Below are 19,479 nucleotides of genomic sequence, written 5' to 3' on the forward strand. Positions count from 1 at the left end.
CTTTCGGAGGCTTTGCAGATCTGAGTTGAAAAGGGCAAGGGCAATTCCCTCCTCGTTGTCTGTCCCAGGTCTCTCTGCCTTTCTCCTCCGTTTGAACTGCCTGTCCAGAATAGCTGCTTCCTTGTGCGTTTGGCCTTGCTCAAAGTGTGCTCTCATGCTCTGCCTTTTATCCCTCAGGGGAAGGGAAAAGGCAGTCAGCTGTGCGTAGTTATTGTCAATTGCCTGACTCTGCCTGACCCTTGTGATGGGACAAGTCAGGCAAACTGTTCTGGTGTTAGTCCGTTGTCTGTCACGGTGTAGGAAAGTGTTCCTGTTGGAAAAGGGTGGGGTAGAGCTTCTGAATATCCTACAGGGTAGGATGGGGAAAGGATGCCATAAGGAAGGGGCTACCACGTCTCACTCTTCGGTGTCCCACTACCACTCCCCAAAGACCCCCAATCAGGTGATCCTCCCGCACTGGTCCACCCCCAGGAACTGGATCCAATAGCGATGGCCGTGTCCTGGCCACCTGGATGACATATCGCTGAGGGAGTAGCGGGTGAGACACCTTCAGGTTTTTCACAGTAGGAAGAAAGCTTTTTAACCATTCCCACCCTCTTTAATTTTCATTGTGATTTGAGTGGTGCAGTATTTTGTTCTTCTCCAATATTTTGCGTGACCATTACTCCTCCCTGACCCAACAGCCCACAACCCCACTGTATGGCACCTCTCTATCTAGTACATACCCTAGGTTTAACAGTGTTGGCTGTTGTGCCCGTATCAAGTGAGCAATTTCAGGGAGTACACAGTGAATATGCGAGATTCTACCATTATTATGGTGCAAGGGTTCTCCAAACTCAAAATCACTAGAGTCTAATACTCTTAATGAGGGAATTTCATGAAGAATGTGAAGTAATTCGGTGTGATTGACCCTCTTTTTCGTTGAGTCAGTGGGGTCGATCACAATCGTAAAGATCTTTATGTTCGGAGGCTGTTTAACCTCCACCACGCTAACAGATCTCTCCTTGTTTGAGGAGGGCACTCCAGTCCGTAATTTATTGTCTTTGACCTTTGCATATGTGGCTAAAACCAAAGGAGATCTGCTCAAACTGTGCTGCAGTGAGTCACAGGATGTTGAAGTCTCTCCTCCTAATTCTTCAACACAGTCTGTATCCTTGTCTTTTACGAGCCAGCTTGTCGGCGTCACCGCGACCTTCAGAGTCCTTTTTTTAAAAAAAAGTTTTTTTTTTTTTTTTTTTTTTTTTTTTTTACACCAAACCTCTCTGTCCTCCTTGTCTTCCGTGATTTGGGACGGGTAATGGTATTGATGGTGGAAGTTAGTGGTTAGTTTGCTTTACACGTACAGGGGAGTTGGCCGCCATAACTGACTTGGCCCCTTTATTTAAGTGGCGCTTGCCAACCGCCTCTCTTTATGTGTCTGAAATATTATAGACTCATCTTTTCAAGCCTGCTCTATGACCTCTCACAAGTCATTTCACGGATTTGCAGGGACTGCTTTTATATACTTGTTTTTATTTGCTGACTCTCCAGCTATTGCTGCTGTTTTGTCATTGAGTTTGCAATTGCGACTCCTTGAATTTTAACCTTCTTCTGAATAGTGCCACACAGTTTCAAGAGTATCTTAACTGCAAACTGTAATATTGGATACTATAATCAGACCAAAGTAAGACAAGTTAATCTATACAGAAATTGGATATCTGTGAAGGATCTATGATCCAACTGAGGTTGAAATATAGATTAACATGGTGTGGGTGAACACAAATCACGTAACGGGCTATGCCTGCCCAACGCATCATCAGGCATCATCATTTATGAAGATTAAACCTAAAGCACATGCATCTACTATGCTTTTTAGTTTTGTTATTTTTTTAAACATAAGTACATCTACAATGTCTGAATAATGGCTTGATTTTATACTTGTCACCAATTGGCTCAATATGTTTAAACTATTATGTTGATGCAAAATTAGGTCCTATCTAATACATAAAGAAGGCTATCTATGTCCTTAATGTCTATTCTATCCTGAACCAGACAATAGTAATAAACAAGATGATAGAATAAAACAAGTTAATCTAGACTGGAATTAGATGTCTGGGAATGCTCTTTTATCCAACTGAGGTTGTAATACAGATTAACATGGCCTCGGTGGACAAAACCACGTGACAGACAGTGTCTGCCCAGCAGCATCTTCATTTATGAAGATCTAGCAAAAATCATTCATCTGCTATCCTTCTCGTTATACAGTGTTCTAATGCATGTTATCAAACTAGTACCAAGTACAATTATCACTAAAGTTACACCCTCCTGTATTTAATCATTTATAGTCTGTAATCACAAGTTACAAGTCCATTTTGTATGCCACAAGTCATGGTTCACATTAAAAACTATTTGAAAGCTAAGTTGCACAAAAGGCAACATGTGTATATCATTCTTTTTAAAAATTGTATTTAAACTTTATTCAAGTAACCGGCAGACGGGTTGTGTTTGACATTATGCATCACATCCATCTATTCAAGACAAAGTACATCGTCTGGTTCACATTACACATACACATTTTACTCCAAGCTCGTTCATTTCCCCGTTGGCCATTGTTGAGATATTCCCGAAACGGCCCCCATATGTCTTTTGGCCTGCTCGTGTGACTGTCACAACATATCCATCCTCCCTTTCATTAACTTAAGTCAGTTCTCTGAGCCACTCCTGAAATGATGGTGCCATTCTGGATTTCCATTTCATTCGAATAACTTTTTTACCACGATAATTCAATCGATGTTGAACAGTCTCTATGTACTTTTGTGGAGACTTTTCCAATATCCCAGTAGGTATCCAAAGGTACGGAGCATGGGGGGGGGGAATTCCAATCGATCATAGCATGCATCACCTCCCGCCAGAACTATACTATCATTGGGCAATTCCAAAACATGTGCATCGGGTCAGCCCCCTCTCTGCCGCATTTCATACATTTATCAATTGCATCAGCAAAAAAGCGTGAGACTCGTGCCGGCGTATAATGCAGCCTCAACACTTGGAATTGTATGAGCCGGAGGCGTGCCTTCAGTGAGGCTTCCTTCGTTAAAATGCAGTACCTATGCCACTTAGTCTCGTCAATGCTCATAGCCAGGTCTCTTTCCCATCTTGCCCTTGCCGTGTTCCGTTGCGACTGGCCAGCCTATACTATCTTGTATAACCATGATACCTGTCTCCACGGTTCATCGCTTGACACTATCGCATCTATACATTCACAGGATTCAGGTTCCTGAGTAAACGACGCCCATCTCCGGCGTGCAGCTGCCCTCACCTGGAAATATTGCAATAGTCTAACAGGGCGGGCTCCCAACTTTGCCGTGAATAATTGTGTTACAAACCTCCCTCGCGGGTACAGATCTCAAAGTACCATTGCCCTCTCTGGGTCCCAGGACGTTTGTATACCTGGATCGGACTTTGGCAGAAGCCCCGGACAGTTCCATAGAGGGATCTTGCCACTATGAGGAGTTGGAGCAAGCAATGACCAGCAAATAATAATAACGCAGTACTAGTGGTGTCTTGTCAAAATAAAAGGGCCTATACTAAAAACCTAACATAACATTTTCAACCCTTCTTTCTTTCTTTCATAACAGTCCTTACCTCTAAATACAAATAGTGTGAGGAATAGTTATGAAAGAAAGAAAGAAGGGTTGAAAATGTTGGTTAGGTTTTCAGGCCGTTGGCCTCCCTTCCCCATGTTTTGAGCACGGGATAATGTGGTTCACTCGAGCGTAGCACAGTCTCTGGCTTCTTTAACACAAGGTTACAGTTCAATCGGCATCAGGGCCTGCGTAACGTAAGTCTCCTTGCTTCACAAAGTCTGTTCACTCAAAGGGCCTGATGCAACCAAATAAACAACAAGTTCCTTTTCTTCTTCAGATTTTCACAAGTATTCACATCGGGTGAGTCACTCTCCACCCCGGATCCCCCACAGCCGGACTCAGATCCTTTTAGCATAACCTTCTACACAGGCTTCCCTCTGCCAGGCTTGAGTCTGTCTTTCACCTTTCACTTTATCACACAATGTTCGTAAGTTATTCTTTTTCGGGTGACTCACGGTTCACTCTGGATTCCCCTCAGCAGGGCTCAGACCACTTCAACGTAATTAGTCTGCCTCAGCCGGGCTCGGACCAATGTCAATTTCACATCAAGTATCAAAGACCTTTGAATCTGCACAGGGTTTGGCTTTATCCGTTGCAGGACCACTTCAATTTCAGAATTCTCTTTCTTTTAACGTTTGCGCCCTTTTGGTTGGCTTCCGAGCAGAGACTTTCGAATTAGTACCCACGTGATGCCGGACCACTCTGGTATACGGTATCATATTTTAGCTTCAATCTTAATTCACTTATCTGCTGTTTTAATAATCTTCATACACTGTTGCTGCTTGCAACCTTGATTTCCACATAGACCTGTCTGGTATCAGTCTCCCCAACTCACCGGCTGTGCTGACTTCACTGGTGCTGCTTTGTTGTAGGAGCCAAGGACTGTACCACAGCGGTAAATGCTTCTCCCTGCCTGGACTATCGACGCAGGAGAACCCCGGGTACCTCCGACACACAATGCAGGATTGTTCAGCTTTAATTCCAGGTCTTGCGTTTCCTATTCTCGAAGGCTTGTGAAAGATAGTCTTTCGGTCAAATGGTCAAGGACACTTCCCTCCTTCAAATCCTCTTCGGTCTTGCTGCCTTCCGCCTCCTATTAAACTGCCATCTTGAACTGCTGCTTCCTTGTGTGCTTTGCTTCTGTCGGAGTGTACTTTCATGCTCCGCCTTTTATACGTATGGGGAAATGTGATGCAAGTCAGGTGTGTGTAATGATCAGTAATTGCCTGACCCTGCCTGACCATTGTATTGGGACATGTTGGATATACGTCTCGGGTGTTAGTCTGTTTTGGCTCACAGTGAGTTGTCCGTGGGAAAGTGATTGTGCCGGAAAAGGGGGGGGGGCTCAGTCCCTACGTATCCTACCTGGTAGGATGGGGTAAAGGTGTTACAGAGAAGGGGATACCGCGTCTTTCCATCCGGTGTCCCCCTTCCACTCCCTGAGGACCCTCAACCAGGTGATCCTCCCGCACTGGTCCACCCCCAAGAACTGGATCCAAAAGCGATGGGCGTGGCCTGACCACCTGGATGACAGAACCCCGGTGACTAGCGGGTGAGACACCTTCAGGTTTCTCACAACAGTCGTATGCACCGGGTCAGATGTACAGGAATTAATATAGTGATCTTCCAGAATGACCGCTTTGAGATCCGTTGGAGCGGCTCATAACGCTCCAATGCTTGATGTATTGGCCCCGAGTCTGACGAATACCAATGTCCTGCATATTGCGCCTGGAAGTCAACTCATACGGGGCAATCGACTCAACCCCGCCCCCCCCCCCCAGACTCCCCCGCCCATAAAAACTGCACTGCCATAGACCGGAGTTTTACGAAAACGTACGCCCTGCCATATCGGGATAGTATTGAAGTGATATAGCAGTTTGGGAACTACTATTATTTTCAACTGGGATAACCTGCTGTATAGGGATATGGAGAATCTGGCCCATAACCTCAATTTAACAGCCAGTGTATTGATATGTGGTTTTCTTCATACAATGTCTTCTGCGTCTGGGACACCAGTACACCCAGGTATTTGAAACTAGTCTGGGCCCATATGAATCCCATAAGGTCATATGGTTTCGTAGTACCCTCAGGGAGTGAGAACAGACTTTGCATTATTAATTTTGTAACCGGAATGACTCGGGAACCTAGCAACCTCCTCCATTACCGGCCCGATGTTCACCTCAGGGTTCCGTATATACAATAAAGTGGTGTCTTCATATAAGGAAATGATCTGGGGGGGGTCCCGCTATATGGATTCCCCTACGTCCATGCCATTCCCTCATCAATCGGGGGAGCAGTTTTGTCGTGAGTGCAAATATTAGAGGGAAAATGGGCAGCCCTGACGTGGTCCCTGTGCCAGTGCGAAAGCCTGGGATATCACCCCATTGGTTCGGACCCTGGCAACCGGATTAGTGTATAATAACCTCACATAGCCAATTAAATGGGCTCCAAACCCAAAATATTTAAGTACCCCAAATAAAAATGTCCACGATACAGAAGCTAAGGCTTTTTCAGCATCCAGAGAGGCTGCTGCCGCCTTAGCCTGAGGGTTAATTTGTGAAAGGATACAAAAGAGGCGTTGCAATTTTAAGGCTGTAGATCGAGTAGGGATAAAGCCTGATTGATCCGGGTGCACTAATTGCGGCATACGCCAGAGGAGGGAATTTGCTAACACCCTGGCGAAAACCTTGGCATCCGCGTTGATCAACAATAACGAATGATAGGAGGCCATCTCACATGGGGATCCGCCGAGTTTCAGCAGCACCCAAATAATGGGCTCCGACAGCGAGGGCGGAAGCTGTCTGGCCTCAAACGATTCCTCCCAGACCCTGAGCAATCGCTGGGCCATGGTGCCACTAAATGGCGTATAAAGCTCTATTCCTAGAATGTCAGAGCCCAGAGCCTTGCCAGAAGCCAGTGAGGTTATCACCTCAGCTATTTCTTCTGTCGTCACAGGCCGATTAAGTGCTTTGCAGGCCTCTGCTGGGAGACTCGGGGAAAGCGATCTCTCCCAGGTATCGGTCCACACCCTCCTCCGTGCCAGTGTCAGCATTTGCATACAACACCATGTAATAATTCAGGAATTCCCCATTAATTGCCTCAGCCGGTGTCGAGAACTGTCCCGTTGCCCCTTCAATACCAGTGATAAGCTGTGCCCCTCTCTTGCCCCGTACTCCAGCCACAAAGCGCCCCGGTCGGTCTTCCTCCCCATATCTATGCGCTTGGGCAGGCTTAGCCATATAACTCACCTCTTGGTCCGTCAGCTCCCGGAACTTTAACAAGTTCCCTTTAATAACCCCCAGCAGTGCCTTGTCATTAGATATACTGTATTCATTCTCGAGCCTACGCAGTTCTCGCTCCACCGCCCATGGTTCCCGCCTGGTATCCTTCAGTACCCCAGAAGTCACTGAGATCAATGCCCCACGTAGCTATACTTTAAACGTTTCCCACACAGTGATGTATCGGGGTACCATGCCTTCATTGACTTCAAAAAACCCTTCTATTTTCTCTTGTAAGGATGTCACCAGTACAGCATCCAGTAGACCCGTGTGACACCCTCCACATGGGGCGGGGTCTCAGTGAGACGGCCAATAACTGTCGAGTGGTCTGACAGAGTGCGTGGTAAGATCAACTGCCCTGTAATCTCGGCACCCATACCGTAGAGAGTAGCCATAGGTCGATCCGGGACATTGCGTCATGGACCGTCTAGTGATAAGTGTACTCTGCCACCCTCGAGTGTTCATCCCTCCACACGTCGATCAACCCAGCTGAACTATTATCTGTCTAATCATTTGAGCTCCAGCGGGTAAACCGCGCTGTGTAGTTGTCGGCCAGTCCCTAAGCACATCAAGGATCGTATTGAAGTCACCTCCCCATATGATGGGGTGGTTGCTGCCCTCACTAAAATCTCAGATAATTGGCTGTAAAAACTTGCATCGTCCACATTTGGCCCATAAGTATTTACCATTACAATCTTCTTGCCTGACATTTACCCTGTAACAACTACGAATCTCCCTTCGGGGTCCACCTGAAACTCCTCAGCTTGAAAGGGTAGTGACTGGTGCACCAGTATAAGCACTCCCCTCGCCTGAGATGAGTAGGACGTATAGTATCTTTGCCGCCCCCATTTAGGTGCAAACCCATTGTGTAGTGGCCCAAGAGCGTGTGTTTCTTGTAACATTACAATTTTGGGGGCATGGCGGTCAAGATACGCCAGGATCTCCCTATCCTTGACAGGACTGTTAAGGCCCCGGACATTCCACAATAACAATACTATCTGTTCACCCATTTGCCATTGTCAACAAATACATTGTACGTGCATGTGTCCCTGAACCCAAACAGTCGTCATGTATTGCAGCACCTGTCTGGTGACAACCCGCCTGCCAACTTTTTTTAACCAAACACCCCTTTGTTCCCAACCCCCGACCCACCTCCCCAAACTACCCACTCGGGGCCAATAACCCAGACCCCAAACATATTCTTATACACACCCAATGTTGTCCCCCCACCCTCACCATCAACCCCAATTCGATGATGTAACCCTTGTACAGCCGTGGACACTTCCTGGAGTACTCTGTGAGCAGTCACAGCTTCCTTCAGCCAGCCAGGTGGCCGTATGCCCTGGCCTCAATGTAACAGTTCCTGGTGCCTGAGCACTACACAATGTTAATACATCAATATCGGGACTTCCTGCTCAAACTCCCATGTCGTTCCGCTCAACCTTGGCTACCGGGTCGGGATTTTGATTGTTCCTGCGCTCCTGTGTTGGAAGCGGAATTGACGCCTCCACATAAGCGATGGCGTCCGCTGGATTCTCGAAAATATGTGCCCTGCCCCCATGCTGAATGCGCAGTTAAGCGGTAAGCAAAAGGGCATAGGGGACGTGTCGGGCCTTCAGCAGCCTCTTGACTGGATCGTATGATCTTCTAAGAACTTGGACCCCAGCAGCGAAATCCGGGTAAATATGGATTTTGGTTGGCTTTATAACAGTGTCCCCTGCTCCCTGGATAACTTCAGGATGAGGTCTCTGTCCTTATAGTTGACCATTTTCGTGATGATAGTACCCTCAGTTCCGCAATATCACAGTCATGTTGGCCCATCTGGTCTTCCACCTCCCCGATCCTGGTCTCAGCTTCATTGATGCAACCACTTTCTTTTTTCAAGTTTAGATTTCAACGAGCCAATGGTTGCCACAATATCGTCCAATTTAACATTAACGGACATGAAGCCACTCTACATGGCCACTAGCAGCTGGTCCTGGTGGGCAACCCCGGGCAGCCGTGCTTGGGCCTCCTCCTTGTCCGGGTCTACTGGCCCAGGGGTCGTCACCTGGGTGCTGGTAAAAGAATCCATTGGGCCACGCTTCTTCCCAGCGCCCTTCGTCATATTCCTCAACCGGCTTTAAATATGATATGCTTCTCGCTGGCCCCCCGCAAACTGCAGGCTGGTGCCTTTCACAAATATTAGTCGTCCCTTGCAACCAGCCCACATAGTCTTGGCAATGCTCAGCCCAAGGGTTCACTGTACTATACTGTATGCCCAAAGGATTCTTAATTGCAGTCCTCCTCCAGCCCTGCTCACAGCACAGAGCCTTACGGAGATTGGGCACAGTCACACCACTTCCAGTACACCAAGAGCCGGTGTCAGGATCCAACTGGCCCTCAGCATCTCCAGGATCCCGAGACCCCATCGCCCCACACAGTGCTGTCTGACCATCAGACTACTCTAGGTTCACCCTCCGCCAAATGTAAAACAAATTGGGGCCCACCGCCACCTCCAGAGGGACTCCACACCGCCAGACTCACTGCTTCTTTGCTGACAAGTCAAGTCAACCGGGCCTCCTTGCTGGAAAATGTAGTACCGGCTCCTCGGTCTCCCCTCCTCATCAAGCTAATACGTCGCGCGGGTGCTGCACCCACATGGCACAGGGCCACTGATCTCCAGCCCATGCTGGTATATGCCACCTGCCGGGCCAACACTCCCCACCAGCCCTGCACAACCAACAGGATCTTGCGTTGAGTAGTCTGCCAGATTGATCGTGCCTCCTCCGCTCATATGTGCCTGTGTGGTGTGGGTCACCAATAAACAATGGCCTGCTGGACACAGATCGGTGCCGTGAAACCGAGCAAAGGATGTTGCATGGTCTAGGGGTCTCACGCACAGGTGTCAGATACGGGGCTCCTCCAGCGCTATTGTGCTCCTACTACTGCAGCGAGCAGTCTCCGGTAGCCAGCCCCACACACCGGGCCGCCAGCGCAGGCCCCAGCAGCAGTCTACCCCCTCCAATGCGGCACTCCGCTGATGATGTATTCCTCCCGCTGCCTCTGAGGTGCAGTACCAGGAAGACGGCAGTCTGGCACAGGCTGTGGGTTCGAGCAGTCCCTCCCCTTCTCAGGCCGCCGCAGCGCCGTGTTCAATTGATGGTGCTACCCTCTTCTATGGAGGTGTCCGTCAGAGCCAGCTCCTGTGGAGCACCCCCAGTATCACCAGCACCACTAGTATGAACTGCGGTCTAGCCCCCTGCCTCCCGATCATTGGGCACAGCCACGCTCTGTTTCCAAGTGCCCCAAGTCGATTGCCTCCGTTATTCACATGGGAAGTTCCGAAAGCAGGCATGCAACAGTATATAGTGATGTTTAGGATTATGCTGGGGTCGGAGCTCGCACTCAAGCCTCCATTTCTCTTGCTGCTCAGCAGCGCCCTTTTGTACTACATAATTCAAAGTACGCCACCAATTACTAATAAGGTGTAACTTGTTATTCTCACGGAAAGCAAGATAAATGAAGTTCTTCATTCATCCCATTAGGAAAGACGGTGTCTTCTTGTCGATCCAGTAGGACTCTTTGTTCAAGTTTTTTATTGATGCTTAACCTCAGGTCTGTATCATTTACAACCTCCAAGATTTGAAATCTGATCAGAGACAGTTGGTGTCTGTAATGATCAAAATGTCTAGAGACTGCTGAATTATGGTTATGCAATCTTATGTTGTACTTGCGTATCTCTTTTCTTTGGGTTTGGCCAGTGTTTTTTTTCTTTTTTTTCAACAAACAATTTTATTAGGTTTTCCAACAGCAAAGGTACATATTATCATCAGACACATATCCATCAACAACAGTAGTTGCGCACAGTTTGAGTGATGCATTAGAGGCCGCCCTCTATAGATGTCGGTAGGTCACCTTGGTCGTGCTTCTGCACTTACTATTCCCCGCCCTACCCCCCCCCCCACCACCCCACCCACCTCCCCCACCCCCCACCAGTGTCAAGGCCTGGCGCCCTCCGTCTCGTGTTGGTTGGCCAGTGTTTTAATATAGCTTTCTTGATTTTAGCAGATTGAATCCTAAATTTGCTTACAACAACTAATGGTGTTTGTTCTATTTGAGAAGATGTTGGCATCTGAGAGAGTTTGCAGTTTCCACAGTTGTTTTAGTTTAATTGGCAACAGCCTTCAGTATCAGGTAGGAGATTCACTAAGAATATCCCTTAAACATGATTTAGCTTAACAGGCTCATTACAAACACAATTGTTCTATTGCTTGGACTAAGGATACCTCCTTTCTGTATCATTAGGTTATTGCGTTGATTTGAGAGTTTCTATTTATATGGAAGGACAGGTAGGATGGAATGCTAAAACTAAATAGCCAAAATGAAAACACAATGCAGCTCTCTGCGATATGGAACACTTTAAGTAATTAATTGTAAATATTGTGTATGTTTTTTGTAGAACTAGCCCTGAGGATGGACCTGCTGGTCCAAAATGCATAGCTATGGGTTCTGGCGCCTCAGTATAAAAGAATATCACAATGGCTCCAATAAAAGAATGCATATGGTTGCACAATTTATGATTTATTGAACTTGCTTGAAAGTGATATGATTTATATTCAAATGCAGTAGTGTTTACTACGATATGACGTCCCCAGTTCTGCTGGTGTAATCATCCGAAAAGTGTTTGTGTTGTGCTTTCCTGATAGAGTGCTAATCGGGTTTCTGGAGGACACCTAAAAGAGGACGTTACAATTGTCCTACTGTTTAGTAACAAGTGGTGGCCATCCAGCTCTTTCTAATAGGGTAGATTTTAGTGCCTGTGTTGGTTTTCTTTTTTTTTAACATTTGTGCATCCTATGCTGCCATTATGTGGTCTCCTTGACAAACTTTTCTGAAGGTTTAATTTACCCTTTGACTTCTTTAGGAACTGTGTGTGATCTAATATGTATGATAATTTCATGGCAGACCAACGAAAAGCTTTCTAAAACATGTGTAGATTTGTTAGAAGGATTTTCCCATAACCTGTGTGTAGGGTTTAGGACGATCAATCTACAACCAGGTTCTTGGCTTCTCTGTATTTGCCTGACTCTCCCAGGTGTCATCAATGCAGAGCAGGCAAGTACACTCTTAAGAAGAGGACAGGGTGGTAATGAGGTATGTGCAAAAAAGTATATGAAGGGACTGTTCACATTTATATGTTATTATTGATATTTTGTATGTGATGCACTAAATTGCTGCAAAGCCAATCCAGGGATAATACTAGCCCCGTAATAAGCTGTGCATCAGCCACTTTTACTCACTAAAAACAGACAAATAGTCCTAACACAAATAGTGAGTAAAAGTACTTCCAACAATAAATACGAAACGTCCACATATGACCAAGCTCCCTGATCCGATTTACACACCTTCACAGATATGTTCAGTACCAACAGAGCAGTGCAACAGGTAGGACATGATTACTGCCTGATTTGCAGAGGAACTTAAAGAGAACTTTTTTTTTCAATTGACATTATATTTTTTAATAAAGACATAAAGAACCAATGTTGTTTTTCAGAATTCTCATGCAAAACATAACGTGACCCATTCTGCCTTTTCCGTGCCCTCACAGATGTACTATATGTAGTTCTGATTTAAGTCTTTGTTCCCTTAGCTTGCCTTTCAGACAGGGTGACTTTCAAACTTTCATTTAACATGACAACTTCACATTTTGTAGAACTGGATATATGATTAACAAAAGGGAAGAGCAAGAAAACACATGCCTGGGAGATACAGCTCAACATTCTACAATGATGTTCCTTAACAGTCATCATCTCTGGTCCCATTACTAATCCACTTAAAATAATCTTTTCAATTTGAATTAATTGATTATTATGTGCAAAGAAGAATGGCTTAGTAAAAGATATCTGTTGTAGAGTTAAACTATATTTTTATTTGTCTAATGCCCCCAATGGGAATGGGAATGCCTTTTTCACTCCCTAAAAAATAATCCGTTTTCAAGTCCTGCCACATCACAAAATAGGGAATACAATGCTCATATTTCAAAATTGTGCGTAGTGTCCTTGTCTGGACACAAGGTAAGGGATGAGTGGGGGACAGGGAAGGTGGAAGCATAACATTATATCAAGTAAAGCCACGGGAAAGGGTTCTTGTACAGGAAGAAATATCATTCACATCATGTCTTCAAAAATAGACCACAAGACATGTTGTCAGGCATGGGGTGAATACAATAGGGTAACCACTCCATGTTTCAGTGGTAGAGGCGGAGTATACACGTGGGGTAGAAAGGTTTATTTTTTCATGAGGAAAAGGCAACAGTAAAATAGGGAGCTCGGTGGGAGAAGCTGGGTAAATGTTATTGTGCAAAAACAAAGAGTTGATGGCTGGAAGGTTGAGAATGAATCTTAACCTCTGGCATTGCTCTGGACAACCCTCCAGACCATTGTTCTTCGCCTGCCAAGCCATTACAGAAGGGGAAGACCATATGCAAATCAGGCTTGGTCCCACCCCAAAAGGGACAGTCCAGCCCGAACTGCTAGGTCGCATCCCTTCTGCACAAGACCACAAGCATGCCCAAACATGTTTCGGCCTTGTTGGGCCTCAGTGAGGAGTAGCTTGGGTCTCTAGGCCCAGCAGGCACGGGACCCACGTCTGGGCATACCCGTCCCACTCGGGTGACAAAGCAAAAACAAAGAGTTGATGGCTGGAAGGTTGTTATTGTGGCAATCCCTTCAATTCCCCTCAAGAAGTGCTAAACTGTTTCAAAGTCCAAGGCGAAAGTTCCCAGAAAAGAGGGATGATTTACAGGAGCTGGTGTAGTGTTTTGGGTTGGATAAATTTCGCTCTAAGTCAAGCCTTCACTTGTGTGCGGAATATCTATAAAATGGTTTCTGATCTGATGTAACAGGAGTTTGTGCCATATGCTAGATGCATGGACCACCAATATTTGACTGCTGTGTCTGTTTCCTCTGAACTTGGGGTAGCGCTAGGTAAAATATTGCTGATCTGTGATTTCTTAGGTGTATCTTGTGATGTGATCCTGGATCAATGAGGATGTCTGTGTCCGAGCATCACCCAGAAGATACGATACCCTGGACATTGATACAAAGAGGCTTACTTCCCTGGTCACTTAGCCAGTATCCTAGACGTCATTGAGAGAGCAACAGGTACAGGCGTCTTGGGCAATGCAAACTGAATGCTGTCGACTGAGAGCAGTGGTCGAAGTGTACAAAAATTAGTGGAGCTATGTTACCTGCTGGTCTGCCCCCGCTCCCTACAAATCCCATCATCACGTCCCCTCCCACACACAATACACATCACCAACCACTTGCACCTGCTGTTTAAGGGAACGTTCAGTGCAGTGCACTGAAAGGGCAAGTTTCAACTTCTTCCTACACTTTCATTTTAAAACGAAACCATTCCAGAACGGTTTCTTTTTAAAATGAAAGTGTAGGAGCTTAAAAGGTCATTTAAAAAAGTAGAGGAGCACCGCTCCCGCTCACTTCGACCACTGACTGAGAGGCGTAAAGCTACCCAGCGTCGATGCCAGACGGGTGATTTGGCGCCCTCCGAGGTTGGCCCATCGGCATAAGATCTGCTGTTCTGGGAGGCCTTCACTAAAGAACTAGTGAAATTCATAGGTACATATAAGTTCAAACCCCCATGAAAAGGGTTTTCCTAAAAGCCGCCAGCAGCCTCTATCATTTTTTTAAAAAAAATGTTTTTTATTCAAACCGTTGTTTATAGTTTGGTTAACAAACTTTTACAACTTTCATTATTCATTTACAATTTTCAACAATTCTTCATTACAATCCATTTTAAAAAGATACCGGGAAAAGGGAAGGAAAAAAAAAAAGAAAAACTCTTGTAAAATATCCAGAATATAAGCAGTGACGCTCTCTAAAAGTGTTTCCCATTATGTCTATGATAACAACTTCTTAGTGAGATTCAGCATCAAAAGCGCCTTACATATTCGCCCATGTATGTTTTTTTTCGTTTTTTGCAAAGTTCCAAGTCCCTCAACGTTGACATATGGCAAAAGTTTTTAACATATGACGGTTGATACATGGAATCAGAATTAGGTTTCTACAACAAGTCTTTAACTGATATGGCAAAATCAATTTTCGTGGAAAGTATTTTGTTTCTCGAGATCAACTTTTAGTATGGCTAGAAAACACGTAAGCCGTAATATGGCTTTAGTAGAAGATCCCCACATGCATGATAACCATAGCCACTCACTTCCGGCACCATGTGTGCCCAATAGTGCATATCCCAATATTTCTTTTCGTTGCTCACGATAATACGCACACTCTGAAATTAAGTGCTTGAGCGTCTCCTGCATGTTAGGCACGTTACAAAGTCTGCATTCGTCCCCCACTGCTGCCTCCTTTGAATTTAGCCATCTTTTTGCACGTTCTAAGGTTTGAAATTGGTTTAGTTTGAATCTTAGATATAAATCTCTGGCTTTAGAGCATGGAAATTGCATTAAGTAAAGTTTGTGCGGTGTCCGTGCTGATGCAAATTTGGTCGCCTCTTTGTATGTTTTTAAGTTTTTCCATTGCGTTTATGGTAGCGCACCAATCATGCTCAAATAGGCGGTGCTAGACGTGTGCGCAGCGAAATTCCAAGTCAGCAGGTGTAAGTGCAAGCTGTTCCAATATAGCACCCGTTTTCATATAGAACATTTTGATGGAAAGGGGATCAGATGATCTAATCATCAGTCCCAAGTCCTCATATAGAGAGTTTTTAGGGGGGAAGAGCATTTTAGCAAGATTTGATAATTGACGCCAGTTGTATCGGGCGGACAATGATATAAGACCCAATTCCTGCCTAAGGACTGCGTTTGGAAGTTAAATGGCCAGACGCAGCACACCCTTCCATAGTCGACCTTGAAGTTGATCCAAAAATGTGTCTATATTTGCCAGGCACATATCTAGGGCATAGAGTATAATCGCCTCCACTTTTAGGGTATAAAATTCAAAAAGCGGCAGCATGGAGAACTTGCAGTATTTGGTTAGTACCATGCGCATTTGGGTGGATAGAATTTTAGCCTTTTGGTTAAGGTTACTTTTCCACATTGACAATGAATTTGAGTCCGATACTAGGTAGCCCAAGTATTTTATCGTGAGCGTCCTAGGTATGGGCGTGCTACCTATGGTCCACTTCCATGGACAAGAGCGTCTTTTCAAGTTCTTAAAAATAAACATGCTAGATTTAGCTACATTGAAGTCAAGATTGTGAGAGCAGCAAAAATCAGCAAATAGGGAGAGCTTCGTTTGTAAGCCTGACGGTGTACGATCGAATATTACGTTGTTGTCAGCAAATGCAAGCCACTGGATCTTTAAGTGGCCCAATCTGGCAGGATAAATGAGTTGTTTTAGCTAAATATCATTGATGCCACAAAGATATAAATTAAACAAAGTGGCTGCAAGGTTGCAACCTTGTTTTTACTCCAATTGCAATAGGAATTGCATTGGTAGTTGCTCCAGATTGATTGACTCTAATGTAGTAAACTGTGTTGGTGTGTAATTTGGATATTAAGTATGTGATATGCGCGGGAATACCAAGCTTTCGCATGATTTGCCAGAGAATTTCCCGCACCACATAATCAAAAGCTGCTGTCATATCCACCGATGCCATGTACAGTGGGCCCGCATTAGTTGTCTTTGACTTTGCAAGTAGATGCGCCATAAGTGTAGCATTAAGGGATGTCCCCATCTCAGCCGAAAACCAATCTGGAAACGCGATAGAATATTATTAGTTTTCAGGAAGGTCTGAAGTTCCCTTAATAGTAGAATTGCAAACACTTTTGCTGTTGCATCTATTAGTGCAATGGGCCTATAATTTACTGGGTTTTCCCTATCCCCCTTTTTGAAGATGGGTACAATAATTGATCCCAGCCAAGACTTGGGAATGACTAGCGATGTTAGCACCTTGTCGAATTGGCATTTCAGAAGTTTTGCCCATAATAAGGGATTCTGCTTTAACACATAGGGTGGAATGCCGTCTGGTCCGGCTGCCTTAAAGTAGTTCAGGGCATTAATAGCGCATTCAATGTCCTGTATTGACCAAGGAGATATGGGTAGTTGTGGCGGGACAGGTGCCTCGGCAATGGTAGTGAGGTAGCGAGCTGGAAGTGCATATTTGTTGCTTTAAAAGTCACTCCTATGATATCTGCTGCAGCTTGAAGACTGGTTTGCAGATAAATCCACAGCGTCGATCTAAGAATTGCCCTTGTCGAGCGCTGATCATTGCGACTATAAAGAGGCTATGATCTTTTGATTGTCCAGGTTAAATTTATAGCATTTTAAGTTTTTACATTTGTTGCGATATGTATTTATAATCATTCTTTTATGTTTGGCATATTCAACTGTAGAACAGAATTTGTTTTTAAGCTTGCGTAAGTCAGCATTTTTGAGGCGTTTGGCTAGAAGCAATTCCGGACAGCTATTCTGCGAGTTAAAGATACTTGTAGTAGCTTTCTCATTTTTCAGCACCCCCCTTATAACCTCCAAGATTTCCAATTCAAAATTTGTTTCTATATTAATTTCTAGTTCGAGTTTTGTGCTGTCACGGAAGGCATCCAGCCATTCATCCAAGCAAATATTGACCCTGTCGCACAGTCGCTTATTCCATCTAATGGAGATCCGTGGACGGTCGCGCTTTAAAAATACTTGGTAAGAATCGTGGTTAGGTATAGCGGTTTTTATAGAAAGGGACAACTGATTTACGAGATGGTCACCCAGAGATGGATCAAGAATTACAATATCTTTACAGCATTCTTGTAAATTTTGCGAGATGGCAAAGTGATCAATGCAAGATGTTAAAGGACCCCTCTTCCATGTGTAGTTTGGTCCATGACTGTGGAATGGTGCAAACGCTAGGTCCCACAAGGCTAGGTGAGAATGCCACATACAGCCTCTACCGGCAGGTGTGGAGGGAAGATCGTATGCCGTATTCACAGCAACAGGATTCAAACACTGCATTAAAATCTCCTCCCATAATTATCCGACATGCTGGATAGTTTGTCAAGATGTTGTCCAAAAGTGTGTCGAGTAGAGCAAATGCACAAGCAATTTTCAATCGAGAAGGATTGTGATATAAGGATATGCATAAGTAGTAATATATGGCCGATTCCTGAAATGATATTATAACTGCTATATACAGCAGCCTCTATCATTTGAAAAGGTGGTTGCAGACCAGTTGAGGAGCTCATCAGAACTGGCAGCACCACCACCTTTTTTCTATCCCTAGGATACAAGCTTCGGGGAAGAGGTATGTGAAGAGCTGCCACTCACAACGGGTTGGGTCACTAAGCATAGCACTACAATAGGTGGCCACACAGTGCGTGTGTGCAACTGGCACTTGCTATCAGGGGATGCCTGAATGCGCCTGACTACAATGAGGAAAGTATTATCATGTGAGATTAATAATAATTTATTCAGTTTTGGAATTAATCGGTCACATGTATTGGAGCAGAAATGTCATGGTACTGTGTCAACCCACAGGAGCTTCATAACAACATTGGCTGCAGAAAACCCTTTTTTTATTTGTAATATATCTGATGACAAAACACTTAAAAAGTGTGTAAAAGCACACACCTTTTTATTTGATGAAACTCAAACAGACCCACACATCCAATCCTCACTCATTCCTACAGGTTACAAAAATACAATAACAACAATTTCAAAATTGCGATATATATATATACAGTGAATATACAAAAAGTTAGACAAAATGGCAGATTAGTGGATGCACAAATTAATTCAGGCAATAGAAACGGCAAAGCGTTATTTGTTATACTTCGTACTTATGCAACGTTGTTCTGTCACTAGCATTCCTTTTATTGCAGATAGACACGTCCTGTTTCAAATCTCCCAGCACAAAAATTATGCATAAGTCCCATTTTCTAAATGGCTTTCATTGGTGACCAATTGTCTCCAAATATCAAGAAACCCCAGGGTTAGGAAATCCTCTGTGTTTCATGCCAATATTGTATTTGTCTGTGGTCTACCCACAACACCGTTCGCCACGCCGTGCATCTTCCACCAGAGACGCTACGAGTATAGTCAAATTACCTTTTGTGTAGACAAATCTGTTTTCTGTGTTTAAGCAGATTAATCAATGCACCTACAACGGCATAACAAATAATTATTTAAAACCTACTTCCATGGAAGCGCCGGACTGTCGGTGGTTAGCAAATGGAGTTCTTTGCGCCACATTGGCAAGCTGGGGTCCCACCTCCAATTCAGTTTTCTCAAGCTGATCAAGAGATCGTCACAGCTGAGGGACAGGCTTTGGCATGCAGGGATGCAATCGTACCTCCATATTGACATTCCAGAGGTTGGTTTCTAAATCTGTGCAACTTCGAGTGGGTGGACTACCATTTCTTCAAGGTGGAGGGTATCCACATGCTCTGGGAACTTCTCATGCCAGAGATTGGTTGGTGTGTCTAGGATTTGAAGATGTGTATCTCTCGATACAGTTTTACTGTCCACGTCACCAATTTCAATAGGCAGACCAATTTTGGGAATTCTCAAGCTTGCCATTGGACCCCTTGTCAGTACCTTGGAGTTTCACAAAGCTCATTAGGCCTT

The 19,479-nt window shown here is 44.8% G+C and overlaps 1 protein-coding gene across 2 annotated transcripts in view; it reads left to right on the forward strand.

Moving 5' to 3' along the window:
- The window catches only part of DAGLB (diacylglycerol lipase beta), a 948,044-nt gene that overhangs the window by 38,390 nt on the left and 890,175 nt on the right, over positions 1-19,479 (forward strand). The window lies entirely within an intron of this gene.

The sequence above is a fragment of the Ambystoma mexicanum genome, chromosome 2p (genome assembly GCF_040938575.1).
Source record: "Ambystoma mexicanum isolate Mex_15411 chromosome 2p, UKY_AmexF1_1, whole genome shotgun sequence".
NCBI classification, from domain to species: Eukaryota; Metazoa; Chordata; class Amphibia; order Caudata; family Ambystomatidae; genus Ambystoma; species Ambystoma mexicanum.